At 41.3% G+C, this 14,850-nt stretch overlaps 1 protein-coding gene across 5 annotated transcripts in view; it reads left to right on the top strand.

Annotated features, from left to right (window-relative positions):
- The first annotated feature begins 903 nt into the window (after positions 1-903).
- Positions 904-14,850, top strand: part of LIFR (LIF receptor subunit alpha) — a 95,257-nt gene continuing 81,310 nt past the window's right edge. For 2 of the 5 annotated variants that reach the window (XM_030566269.1, XM_030566271.1), the window contains exons 1-2: positions 904-1,083; positions 8,877-8,975. The gene's annotated coding sequence lies outside the window, so the exon portion shown is untranslated. The remainder of the gene's footprint in view (positions 1,084-8,876; positions 8,976-14,850) is intronic. The other 3 variants (XM_030566270.1, XM_030566272.1, XM_030566273.1) reach the window with 2 other exon arrangements.

Below are 14,850 nucleotides of genomic sequence, written 5' to 3' on the forward strand. Positions count from 1 at the left end.
GGGAGAGGAAGCAAGATAAGACAGGATGAAAAAAAAAAGTGTGTTGTTTGTTACAGATCAGGAGCATCAGGCTGGAAGATAAGCCAAGCCTTTCATCTGCAGAATATTTGAATTTAAATTGTCATATTTAATACAAAATACACAGTAGTCTAAAATGGGAATGTGGTTTATACCATTATCGCTGTAAAACTTGGGCACAAAGATGATGTGTTAAAGGGACACAAGGGAATGCACCTTCCTGTTATAAAGGCTTCCTGGGCAAGGACCTGATCCTCCAATCAGATCTGCCTGGGTGCAGCAATCCACGATCATAGCGGGAAAACTGTGAAACTGACTATGTGCAGTGCTTTTAGAAATCTTTGTGGTTGGTGGGTGGATCACTCAGCTAATTGGAAACTGAGCAGTAATTTCTCTCTCTGATGGCAGAATCAGGGCCTCGGAGATAGGGGAAAGTCGTGATCAAAGTGTTCAGAACAACCCAATGATTCCCCCCGCTTTGTTTTTTGTGACACAGGCTCCAAATCCCCGCACCCTCCTCTGTCCCGGTGCTCGGAGAGCGACAGACAGACAGACAGAAGGGGGGCTCGCGGGGGACCCCAAGCCCCAGTTACCCTGGCGTATCATTGCTGCTCTGCGGCACAATCCAGCCCCGGGCAGTAGCAGTGGCTGGGTGTCTTGGGCCGGCTGAGATTCAAACTCTGGCCAGCCCCTCCTCCCCCAAGCCGGGCTGCGAGGCCGCCGCCTCCTTCCCCTCCCCCCGCAGGGTGGGCAGAGCCCGGGCAGCGGCAGCCGCCGCCGCCTCGGGGCCCGACCCCGGTCCTGCTGTGTGAACGCCAGCGGCCCGCCCGCAGCTCCAGCGCGCAGGCTCTGCTCGCCTCCATCCCTTTCTCCCTGTGGAGACGCCGGCCCCCGCAATCCCCTCCCCGCCTTCCTGCCCCGGCTGCGCAGCGCAGCGCAGCGCAGAGCCGAGCCGAGCCGGCAGCTGCAGCCGGAGCTGGGCCCCGTGCGCTATGGGGCGCCCCACGTAGCTGCTGCTCAGGGCTCGCCGCCCGCGGGACCAGGCTGCGGGAGAGGCGCTAGCGGGTAAGTGTCGGCGGAGGGGCCCTGCAGGGCTGGGGAGAAGGACCGATTCGGGGGGAGCTTTCCCCAGGTTGACCCCCTCCCCGCCGGCAGCCGAGCCCCACATGCAGCGCCGAGCCCCTCTGACCTGGGTCAGGTCAGAGAAACGTCCCGTTACCCCCTAGGTGGCGGGGGGTGGGAGACACAGACAGGGAGGTGCCTCCCCCGGGGAAACGGGCTCAGTACCACCCCCTGCCACACGCCGTCCCTCCCGTTCTCCGGGGAGCAATCGCGTCTGTCAGCGGCGCTGCTGCCTCTGCTCGCAGCCCGGTTAGGTCACTGCCGGTGTCGCTTGGCTTGGAATCGGACCCCTCCGATCTGGAGCCGGCGCCTCTCCTGCTGCTCTCCTGGCCGTCTCCAGTCTTAGGAGGTGGCTGTGTTTACACGCGGGTAAGGGCGGACTCGGCGCTGGTGCTCGCTGATGCGGTTCTGCGTGGGTGGAAACGTGGGAATGCGTTTCTGTGTTGCTGTTCAGTCCCTAGCCGGGGGTGATTCTGCTGGAGGAACTCCGTCGTTTAAGCGGCTTTTTGTTTTAGAATGAAAAATAGTTATCAAATAACTTTACCAAAAAAATCTTTGAGCCCCTGTGTCGGTTGGTGTTGGAGGGTAAATAGATGTCCGCTGTGCATGGTAAAGGAATGACTTGTTAGGAACTCCATAAACTCTTAATGGTATCTTAGGATCTATTTATACTTCTGCTTCCAACCTGAGCGGGAGTTGCATTGCGTTTTGTTTTGTAAACAGCTATTACTTATTCAAGACTGCAGTTGATAGATTTTGTGTATTTATTAAATTCTTGAAAGCAAAATGTAAACAAAATTGCTCTTGAGTAAGTAGCATGCAATCCTCCGTTTTTATTTGTTAGATAAGGTTTTTGAGGGAAATTTGGAATGTGTATGAATAATTTAGTTCAATTAGTAGTCATATGGGAAATTCTTAGACATGCAGATGCAATATGACTCTGGTTCTAAAAAGCTGGATTATTTATTCTATGCTGGTTTTGATCAATACAGGACTATATATCTAGTTCTAGATCTGTGCAAGGATTTTGTGCCTGTTTTAATTTTAAGTGCTCAGTGTTTGTAGATCATGGAGGTATAGGACTGGAAGGGACCTTGATAGGTCATCTAGTCCGGTCCCCTGCATGGAGGCAGGACTAAGTATTATCTAGAGATCATCCCTGATAGATGTTTGTCTAACCTGTTCTTAAAAACCTCCAATGACAAAAATCACACAACCACCCTAGGTAATTTGTTCCAGTGCTTAACTACCCTTACAGTTAAGAAGTTTTTCCTAATGTCTAAACTAAATCTCCTTTGCTACAGTTGAAGCCCATTGCTTCTTGTCCTGGCCTCAGTAGTTAAGGAGAACAGTTTATCACCTTCCTCTTCATAACATTTTTTATGTACTTGAAAACTGTTATGTTCCCCTCCCCCATCTTCTCTTCTGAAGACTAAACAAACTTTTTCAATCTTTCCTTGTAGATCATGTTTCCTAGGCATTTCATCATTTCTGTTGTTCTCCTCTGGACTTTCTTCCATTTGTCCACATCTTTCCTGAAATGTGGTACCCAGAACTGGACACAATACTCCTTCTGAGGCATTATCAGTGTTGAATAAAGTTTAACAATTACTTCTCATGTCCTGTTTACAACACTCCTGCTAATATATCCCAGAATTATGTTTGATTTTTTTTTTTTTGCAACAGCATTACATTGTTGACTCATGTGTAGTATATGATTCACTAAAACCCCCAGATCCTTTTCTACAATACTACTTACTAGGCAATCATCTCTCATTTTGTATTTATGCAATTGTTTTCTTCCTAATTGTAATACTTTCCATTTGTCCTTATTGAATTTCATCTTATTTATTTCAGCCTGTTTCTCCAGTTTGTCATACATATTTCTTTTTTAAAATGCAACACAAAAATGATCCATTTTATAATATTTGAAGTTGCTTAGAAGAGATGAAATTTATAGTGTTGTCACTTAAAATTCTTCAAGTATATATAAATTTGACTCAGAACCAACAATATTGTATTATGTATGCTTCCTGTCTCCCTTCTGTGTGAAAGAATTTACAAGTTATAGTGATATATAGGGCTTGATCCTCCTACTGAAGTTAATGTAAGTAGGATTGGACCCATGGATAAGTACTAGTAATTATCTTAGATCAAGTGCCAGAAGTAGCTGTCAGTCTTCATGCCAAGAATTATCATTCCCACTTTTTTTACAGAGATTTTCAAATTTAAAAACACTTAAACTTTTTTGTACCAGAATATTGCAAAAATAGTCTCATAGACCGTAACCAAGTTGGACAGGTCCTCATTGCCCCCTGAAGGTAGGCTGGTTACTTCAAAGACAAAACTGCCTTATATCTCATGCTAAAGTCCATACCGTTACAAAGCTCAAGTAAAGTAATCTTGATTGTTTCTGTCATACCAGTTGGAAGTCTATTCTTCCTCTTCACTTTTCCTCATAATACCTCATTTGAATTCTTGTTATAGTTCTCTCAAACCTTACAGCCCTTAGTTGCGGCCTATTGAATGACCTTGAACATATCGTCAGACATAACGGGTTTAGTACATCAGAGGTAACTTAAATGTTAAGTCCTGTCACCTCTCAGCCATTTTCTATCAAGATGTAACAATTCTAATTGAACCAATTTCACATGTTGTTATAATTTATGTAGGACCAGGGCCGGTGCTACCATTTAGGCAGCCTAGGCAATCGCCTAGGGCGCCAGAATAATTGGTGGGTGCTGTTTTGCTGGAGGGGTTGGCAGGTGACTCCGGTGGAGCTGCTGCAGTGGTGTCTGCGGAGGGTCCGGTGCTCCACGGCTCCGGTGGAGCTGCTGCAGTCGTGCCTGCGGACGGTCGGCTGCTCGCGTGGCTCCGAGGACCGCCCGCAGGCATGACTGCGGCAGCTCCACCGGAGCCACGGAGCACCGGACCCTCCGCAGGCACCACTGCGGCAGCTCCACCGGAGCTGCGGGACCAGCGTGCGAGGCGGCGAAATTGCCGTCCGCCTAGGGCGCTCAACCCCTAGCGCCAGTCCTGTGTAGGACCATAAGTATACATGTTTTTTTACTAGAAGATAAAGAAAATTTCTGCCCCAAGAATCTTACAGTGTAAGCCATTATCCTGCAAACAGGATACACTTGTGCTTATCTTTATTACTTTGATTTCAATGGGACTGCTCACAGTAGGAAAGTTAAGTATATGTATAAGGGTTTGCAGGATCAGGACCTAGTGTAGACCAAGAACAAGAGAGATGGTGGAGGCTGGGGAAAGAGCAGTAAATGTAAAGAGTGGATCTATGAAATTTTACTATGTCTGAATATTGTCGTCAACAGCCTGCTTGGTGAAGACCATGGCAGACTACATTCAGCTAACTCTGATTATTTAGATAGAAATATTGCTGTTGGGGGAGTATAGTTTTTGTGCAGAGATCAGATCCTTTGAGTTAGCTGCTCTGCTTGTTTCTTGTTGTTTACATAGGTCTCTGGTAAATCCCTCCTTATCACTAATTAATCTTTTCATCGTCTTTGATAGATCACCTTTGATAAATCTCCACTGTATTATCACCAGTTTTTAACGGTATCTTTAATCAGACATAGTGACCTGAACTGGACAGTATGGCTTATAGAAAATATTGTGCCCAATCCCTTTGCAGATTCACACGGAAAAGGAGAGACTTTCCCACTCATCCTTTGGTCCTCCAGGCAGGGACAGAGCATAAGAAAGCCACTCTGCTAGCCTCTTTAAATGGTCTGGAACCATGACCAGCCAGCTGTGGTATGGAGTGGGGATTCTCTTTGCAAGAGATGTGTAGATACTTATGGATAAACTTGCATATTTATGGTCATAAAGCCACTGCTACGGTGACTTTAACCCAGAAATTAAGGGTTCTGAATATTTTTTTAAGGATTTGTTATAGAATGGGAACTGCTGCAATGAGGTCAGATCTGGTTTCAGACAGTGCATGGTTTACACGTATTATAAGATATTTTTGTGCCTCAGTAAAGGCTATCTGAATATGTAAATCTCCATATACACTTTTAGAACATTGTATGATTCTGTAGTTCTATCAGTAACAGTCCTATTAGAGCATTAACTTGTTTTATTGCAGAAATGACTAATGTAATGTTGTTTCATGCCCATTTAATAGGATTTGTATAAAAACAAGATAGTAAATGTTCTTTGTGAAATGTCCAGTTAAAAATAGACCAATGGCTCAATAGAAAGGCTTTTTTTGGTAGTGGGTCAGGTTCATAAAATGGTAGTCTTATTTTTTAAAACACACATTTTATACAGGCTCTGTGGTGTAGAATTAATGTATTGCAAGGTCAATGCAACTGGATTAGGTTTTCATAAATATGACTCAGTAGATTATGTGGTTTTTTTTCCCCTTCCATTTATATTATTTGTATTACATCCCCTCAGAAGTTGGAGAACCTTTTTATTTATGTATAAATTTGGAATAGGAATGCTGATTTGTATGGCAAATGTAGCCACTCCTTTCTGTGTAGTTCTAAAGCCTGTTGGGGCATATTTGTCTTTGTTTTCCTCCAACAATCTTCTTATAGACATTCCTATTAATAAAAAAAATCTGCCTTGAAATAAGCTATGATCCTTTCTTGTGTGTGTTAACCATTGCTATCATTAGTTGAAGGAAAAAGTAGGGGGGGAACAGGAAGCTTCTTAAAACAATACAAAAGCTTTTAAATTAACATAAATTAGGCATGTTGTTTTATACTGAAATCTCACGTTGGAGTCTTGAAGTATGAAGTATTTAAGTACAGTGGACTACAGAGGAATACAATTATGCAAATGAGGTTGAAAACTCATTGCTCAGAACTACAGTGATCTAACTTACCTAGATAGGTAAAACTAGGTGGGGAGTGGACCATCTCTATGTTCTGTATTTGTCCAGTGCCTACTGCAGTCCTGGTCCGTAACTGGGGCTCCTAAGTACTTCTGCAATACAAATATTAAATAATAAGTAGTACCTGGGTAGAACTAGGCCTTCTGATTTGATACGTTGATATGGGAGCATTGATTTTTCTCTCTTTTTGCATGTGCTACCTGTTTGGTCATTGATTTTTGCTGTGCATTATGTAGAATGACTCTGAACTATGGATAGTGATGCAACGACAGGACAAAAATGAATAAAAAAGTGTCTGCCTTGTGGCCCAAAAGGTTTTAGTTGCCTCTCTCACAGTCCAGCAGCTGAAAAAATTCCAGTCCAAATGATGGAGCTGCATTTGAAATGCTGCTGCTCCTGTTGTTTTTATTACTGCTTGTATTGCAATAGTGACTAAAGGAGCCAGTTGGCTCAGGGACCTCTTCTGTGAGGCGCTCTGCAAACACAAAGACCTTACAGTTTATTTAATGTTGAAATTACTCTTCTACTTTCCTGTTTGTAGGCCAGCAGTCAAATTTCAGGCTTTCACTGCCTGATCCAATATTGTCCCCAGGAGGGATTTCCTGTTAGGCCCCATAAAGACTAGGAACCCTGTAAATTTGTTTGTGAAGTTACCTCTTGTTTATCATTGTCCTCCCACCCTATGGAGCACATGGAAGATTCAGACCCCTGAACTTACAGATCAATGAAATTCAGCCTGTGTTTCAGGGGAAATGCAAGAATTCACGTTTTTGGCAGTGATTCTGTGGTTGCTTCATTTCAGTCTCCCATATCAGCCACTACCTTTGGAATCCTCCTTAGTAGGGAGGATTCTGCTGCATGGGAAGGAGGGAGCGGGGGGCTGGTCTAATTTAAAATGACTCCTGTGAATAGGAACTTAAGTCAGAGAATCTCTATAGGTTTGAGGATGTAAGATTCCTGAAGAGTGCCTGTCCCACAACCCTCCTCTTCTAGTCACATTGCAGAACTATTATCCAGGTGAGGTCAAGAGGGAATGGTGCAGCAGAGACAGCTCTCCCTTCCTACAAAGGCTGGGATCTGCTTGTGATTTGGATGTGGTTCTTGCCAAGGAGGGATGGGAGGCATAAATTACGCTCCATTTATAAAATGCATCTCATGGGAGCAGGGAGAACACTGTAGCCATGCCCTACTCCTCCCTCTCTCTATGCTGTAAAAATTTCCTCGAAAGAAAGTCCCCACCACATTCAAATGAAAACTAAGTGTTTCGCCAAAGAAGTTTTGTGATTTTGGTGCTGGGAGTGATTTGGACCAGGATAACGCATGTCTCACTTGGCGAAATTGTGTGCATTTTGCATCTTAAGAGAGGACTGACACACTTTAAATTCAGGATTCTGTTTTCCCGACAACAGGTGCTAATACTTTATCAGCACTAAATGATGCAGAGCTTCATTCCCAGCTATAGGGAGTCTGAAGGTGCCATTCTTTAGATAACTAAAGGAGGGTTTTGGCTACATTGTGTGTTTGGTATTAGGGCAGGTCTACACTAGAAACTTGTGCTAGTACAGTAATATTGGTTAGGGGAATGTATGTATGTGTAGCTTTTGTTTGTTTTTTTTAAATGGCATTTCTCTAATGGCAAATGCCCTAGAAGCACTTACGCTGGCAAGAAAAGTGCTTTTGCCAGTATAGCTTGTTTCTTTTAGGGAAGTGGTATAAACTATTCTAACCTTCATCTATGCTAGGCGTGATCTACATCTATATTAGTGTAGATTCGCCTTTAGAACCTGTAGTATGTTCTTACGGTATTACATAAATGATAAATGTTCGTGTTAATTTCTGGATTGTAAACATTTGTTTGAGGAACTTCAGTATGCCTTTAATCTACACAACTCATTTTTGTTAACACTTCACAAATTATCTGGTGATGTTAGCTAAAGCTTGGGTAACTGGGCACGCTACAAGGGTAGTAACTGGGTGAAATTCTGTGATTTGTGCTATTCAGGAAGTCAGAACAGATTTTACCCTGTGGCTTTAAAATGTCTGCATATGGACTTATAAAATAACGCTTGAATAATAATTGCTCTTAATACAGCAGAGCAGAAGTATTGCTTATGTCTAATGAAATTTAGAAGAAAATTATGTTGCCCAGTATTATCTGGGCTTCTTCTAATTGTGCTGCTCAAAGGTGGATGGGAATTACAAGCATCCTTTTTTCAGAGGAAATCGCCCAAACTGATCTTTTCATATTATTTCTGGTTTTGGAGCAGCTTCAGAGCTTGTGATGAAAAAGATAGACATTTAATCTTTGAGGTTTTAGAACCACTCAAGAGCTAGAACATAGGAGAGAAGCTCTTAATGTTTTAGTCCATGAGAGACTTTAATAGTGGCACCAAGAAAACTTCTAGTCAGGGTTTATTTGCAGGTTTTGAAGCAGCACCTTTTGTCTGTCATCAGGTGTCTACTTGTCCTCCCTTTCCCCTAGCCACAGGGGAAAAAATAGAGCTATAGAGAATACTTGGCACGTAAGGCCCTAGGCATATAAATTCATCTGCTTGAAGCAGATGAATTATTAATATTGCATGAGATCTCAATATAGAACAATATTCTCACATCATCCATATTACAGATGATTGTCTGTTGTTTTTTGCAGTGAAATGATAGGACCTGTTCATGAGAAGATCTGTTTGACCAAATGCTGTCTCACAGGTCAAATCAGAGGATCATTTCTCTTTGACATCAGCTTTATAACGAATTTGGGACTCTGTGCTACACACCTTTGTTCAAAGATTTGCTGGATTGGCTCCTTTCATGCTGCCTTCTGTAGGCCCTTTTATTCCTAGTTTAACAGATTGTTCGTTTGTTTTTTAAGGCAAGAAGGGACCTGTTGGATCATCTAATCTGACCTTCAGCACAACACAGCCTACAGAACTTCACCCAGTAATTTCTCCATCAAGCCTATCACTTCTGGGTGAGCATATCTTTTAGAAAGACGTCCAATCTTGATTTATAGTCTTTAAGTGATGAGGAATCTGCTATATCACTAGGTCAGCTGGTCCAAGAGTTAATCACCTTCTCTGTTTACAAAATTGCACCTTATTGTAAAGCCAGATTTGTCTAGCTTCATTTCCAGCCATTGGATTGTTATGCCCTCTCTCTGCTAGGGTAAAGAGCTCTCTACTATCAGAAATCTTTTCTCCATGTGAGTACTTGCAAATTATCAACAAGTCACATTAAGCTTCTAATGGATGAACTAAATAGGTGGAGCTTCTTGTAGTCTCTCGCAGTAAGGCATGGTATCCAGACTGGGCTGCTCTTGTAGTTCTTCTGTTGTCGTGCCCACTTTTTGGGGAATATGCTTGATTATGCAAGAGAATGGACTCAGTGATTATTTAAACAATTTCTGTCACTAACTTCTATGATAGTATTTGTAAATTTTCCTTTTATTCTCTTGAGTTATGTTACCTCACAGTACCATGTTGTTCCTATAAGGCAGGGGTCCCCAACGCAGTGCCTGCAGGGGCATCTAAATGCGCCCGCATCCTGGCCAGCGGTGGAGCACCCGCCGAAATGCCGCCGAATTTCTGTGGCGTTTCGGTGGTGACGTCTCTTGATGACATCACTTGTCGGCGGCAAGTGATGTCATCGAGAGGCATCGCCACCGAAATGCCACAGAAATTCGGCGGCATTTCAGCGGGTGCTCCACCGCCACCACGGTCTTTCATCTGGTGCCCACCCGACAAAAAGGTTGGGGACCACTGCTATAAGGAATATCATATTTTTAAGACCCGGGGCCTTATGTAATAAAATTGACACAGCTTTGGGCTATGCTTGTTCTTTGTTTTATAAAACCAGCTGTTGGGGAAAGGGTTGTATGTGTGTTTTCAGACCGGTAAGGATATTGAGTGTAAATGGCTTATATTAGAAAATTGCTGATTGAAAACATGACTAGATTTAAGTACTGATATTATATGCACATTAATAGTATTACTGTATTTCTTTTCTGTGTAGTTCATCTTTGGAAACTTGCGAAGTAGAAATTCTATTATTTTAGGGTTTTAATTCTTATTTTGTTGACGACTTCAAACACATAGTGGAAGCTGGGGAGAAAAAGGATAATTGGGGAAGCTTCTGGCTCCAGTGGGTGTGCTGCTGGCTCGGTAGCAGGATGTTCCAGGGGAGGGGAGGAAAGAGGAGAAAAATCCAACACTCTTCCAAATAGGGATGGAGAATTTGCTGTTGATCCTGATCTACAGCCTACTCTGGGACTGGTTAAAAAGACACTTCAAACTTCGCTCTAGGAGCTTGCTGCTGGCTCCCACCAGTCCCCATACTGGATTCAGGGGCCAACACGGCACCATCCCAGCTGACCATGATGTCATGAAGCATAATTGGCTCTGTGCTGGGTGCAGTGCCCAGAACCTGGTCAAAGCCAACAAAAAACAAACAAACAATGGGCCTGGTATTGGCAAGTTGCCTGAGGTGTGGTTCTTGTCCCTAGTCTTCCAGCACTCAACTCTTCAACTGGGGAGAAAAAGGATGGAGTAAGTTCTGATTTACTGTAAGTTGTTGTAATGGGAGTCAATAAAGGGACGATGTCAACTTTAAAATAGCTTTGAACTTTTAAAAAATTGTTTTTGGAAGTACTATGTCTGCTGTAGTTCCCCTGTGGTTTTAGAAATGCATTTTCCTATTTTTCCATTTTTTCCCTTCAGTTTGTGTATGAAGAACCCATTCAAGCAGGGAAAACTGATTTAGGCCCTAACCATGCAAAATACATATGCATGCAACTAAGTATTTGCATTATTGGAACCTAAATATTATATGCAAAGTGCTGTCAGGTAAGCTGATTCTCCCCCCCTCCCCTATTCTTCCAGTTACAATAAAAAAATGCTTCTTGTAACTTGGGTGATCAGATGTCCCAATTTTATAGGGACAGTCCCGATATTTGGGGCTTTGTCTTTACAGGCGCCTATTACCACTCACTCCCATCCCGATTTTTCACACTTGCTGTCTGGTGACCCTACTTGTAACAGTTATTAACAAAAAAAAAATAGTAGAAGTGATTTTTATGTTGAAAATATCCATTTAATCATGGTATTATATTAATGTTAATGTGTGCTGCTTTTGTTCTATGAATTCTGTGGAAACAACAATTTTTTTTTCTTTTTTTGTTTTTTCTTTGTTAGCACACACTGTGGAAGTACCCACATAGAAAACTTGACTGCTGAGTTTGTACAAAAAATAAGGTTTTGGGGTTTTGTAGCTTATCCTTTGATTTAATGTTTATTGAGATTATTCAATTTTTCATGCTATATTAGAGATTTATCCTGCAAATACTTACAGTGTAAAATTTACTGCTGCAAGTGGTCTCCTGAAAATAGTGGAGTGCAATCATGGTACTCAGCACAGTGTTTGCAGGATCAGTTTCTCAGTGATTATATGAAACAAAATGCCACCTTCCCCTTTTATGCATACTTATACGCAGGTGTGTGTTTGTAGTGTGTTGTTTGTAAACTAGTGTCTCTTACCAACTGAAGTTGGTCCAGTAAGAGATATTACCTTGTGTCTCAAATATCCTGGGACCAGCATTTCTACAACAACTTCACATATTAAAAAAAACCCACACAGCTTTTTCCTTACCCCTTACAGGCTTTAAAATGTACTCTTAATGCTTTAGCACCCAATCTTGCCTTGACAGAATTTAGGTGTGAGCCTTCCATCCTAGAAGTATGCAAAATTGGCCCTGGTCTACAATGCAAAGACTTGTAAGCGCGTATTTATTAATCTGAGCAAAGTTACTCGCATGCTTATATTTGCAAGATTGGGACGAGGGTGCATGACTCTGTGTGTGTGGCAGGGGTGGAGTTACTTACAATATTTATATAAGATCAGCTGTAGCATATTTGCAGAACAGCATGCCAAGGCTGGTTAGACACTTTCATCTTTTCAATAACTGGCACATAGGATCTTTGATTATTCCATTTGAAAACCATTTATAGTGGTTTCCAGGCTTGCTGTAAACATGTTCCAATTACTGGCAATGCTAATTAATTTTCTTTGAAGTTGAATTTGCAGTCCAAAATACTGGGTATGGAAAATCTTCTAGTGATTTTTTTTTAATACATTCTTACTTTTTTTGGAAGCCCCAAAGGTAAAATGTTTTTTTTTTTCTTGTTGGTTGCTTACTATAAAAAATAAATCTGAGTTACTTGAAAACAAAGTATATTTAATGTCCTGTGTCAGGTACAGGGGGAAATGTTGATGGATGGGAAATCCACATCCATACCAGAAGTGCAAAGAGCAAATGTTTGCAAGTAAAACAATTTATGTTTGTCTCTGTTGTTCTCTAAATGTATATTGTATGGTGAATCTACTGAGAAGGTTTGATAACCTGGTTTGCTGATATGTGTTATATTGCTACCACATGCTGTATATCATACTATCAGCAGTCTTATGTATTCATGTAATAATTGAAATAAATCTTGCATGTGTAAGGATGCAAGGATCCTAGGGGAAGATCTTCAATATGTAAGGTTATAGAACTGAAATAACACTCTTTACTGACTGACTTTAATAACCTTGAAAGCCTGTTATTTCAGTGTTACTGAGTTTTAAACGTTAAGTAGGTTTTATGACTCTTGCTTTCCAGTGAGCCATCGAGAACATTTTTTGCTGAACATGAACATTTCATACACAAAGTCAATTGCATCTTGTTAAAGTGTCACACTGTGAAATTAAAACTAATTGTGTTACGTATGTCTGAACTTAGAAAAGTGAGATAAGATCATCCTTGGCCTTGTGAGTGGAGTGTCACTATGTCTCTGTCTGAATTCTGTGAAATACGCAATGAAGAAAAAAATCTCTATAGAGATGGCTTATAATTAGGGCTGTGAGTCTTTCACGGAAGTCATGGATTCCATGACTTTCCGGGACTTCTGCAGTGGCTGGTGTGACTGACTGGCTGGCCCCAGGCAGCTGGTGCCAGGTGCTGCCCCAGAGCAATGGTCCAGGAACAGCGGCGGGGCCTCAGATGCCCCTCCCCACCCTGGACTATGCAGCAGTGGTACTACGCTGGAACGCCCTCCCCCCCCCCCCCCCCAAGCAGCAGCGGTGTCCGAAGGATGTCCCCCGCCCCAGAGCACCTAAGTTTTAGTTAAGGGTATTTATATAGTACAAGTCATAGGTCGTGGGCTGTGACTTTTTGTTTACTGCCCGTGACCTGTCCGTGACTTTTACTGAAAATGCCATGACTAAATCATAGCTTTACTTATAATAAATACTTTGTTTAAAGTAACTGTGTAATGTCTGGATTGAGTTCAGGGTATCTTAAAAGAATCAAATAATTGTGTATGAATATTGTACAAATAGACTAAACACCCATTTATGGGTTTTATATTAAATAAATAATACACAGAATAGTGGGTAGTGGTTATGCAGTATCCATTTAGCTGTGAATGTCTAAGACATTTTTAAGGAATGACAGTATTTTACAAGAATTAAATTGATTTCTTAGTAATCCTGGGAACAAGATATTCTTGAAACTACAGATCCATACTTTCTGATGAATTACTGTTGTGTTAGTATTTCCTATGTCTTAAAACGTTACTTACCATGTAGTATTTCAGCTCTTGATACCTGCTTACAGTGTGTCAGTTTCTTCAACCTCAGTAAATTAATCTAACTAGATAACCATTTTGTTCAGGTGATTATGGACGATGTAACTCATAGACTCATAGGTCAGAAGGGACCAATATGATCATCTAGTCTGACCTCCTGCACAAGGCAGGCCACAGAACCCTACCCATCCACTTTTATAACAACCCCTAATCCAGGACTGAGTTATTGAAATCCTAGGCATGGATAACTCACCATACACTATTGTCATCAACCACTGTGGACTTTTTTTCTCCCACAGCATTGCAAAGTGACTGTCACTCACTGTGTGTGTATGAGGGAGGAGGGAAGATGGGGCTGGCCAAGGAATGAGATTTACTATTCTGGGTGGACTGATTTAAATCTCTATTCTTAATCATGATTTAAATTGGCAAGCAGGAAATCTTGATATAAATGATTATTTAATGAAAATTGAAATTCAATTAAAATGTGCAAAATCAGCATTTTAAAATTTAAATAACACTGCCCGATGTGTTAGATATGTATTTTTTTCTCAAGTTTATTAAAACATGTTTTTAATTTAAAATTGGTTTATTAAACAGAGGAAGTATTATTTATAATCACCGTGTCCTTGACGATTTTAGAACTGGTAGCTCTCATCCTCTCTGAACCGGTTCTCATCTGTAGATGGGAAGTGGATAGTCAAAAAAGCAAACATAATGTTGGGAATCATTAAGGAAGGGATAGATAATGAGATGAAAATATCATGTTGCCTCTATATAAATCCATGGTACGTCCTGCTTCTTTTTCAACTGCTAATCATTTTCTCAGTAAATCACTGAACTGAAATAGTTGCATAAATGAAAATGAAGAAAATATTCTCTCTGCATATGCATAGGAGGCTTCTGTGGTCAAAAGCTGTTCTTGCACTTCAGCAAATTCTGATTCCAGATGCACAGCGAGTGACTTCCACCAGGTTAGTGGTCTGATTTAAAAATGGCAGTAGAAAACATGTACTGGTTGAATATTACTTTTTAATTCAGATTATTTTAATAGATTATACTAAATTTAGGCTTTACAAGTTGTCCTAATTTCAAATTTAATTTCAAATCGTTTATTTTTTTTTAAAGTATTTAAATACAAAAATAGATGTTTTTTAAAAAATCAGTTTTTATCCATTCTGCTGTTAATTTAAAAGAATAGAGTGAAAGGAAAAACAGGAATTTGTC

Source organism: Gopherus evgoodei, chromosome 6 (assembly GCF_007399415.2).
Source record: "Gopherus evgoodei ecotype Sinaloan lineage chromosome 6, rGopEvg1_v1.p, whole genome shotgun sequence".
Lineage (NCBI taxonomy): Eukaryota > Metazoa > Chordata > Testudines > Testudinidae > Gopherus > Gopherus evgoodei.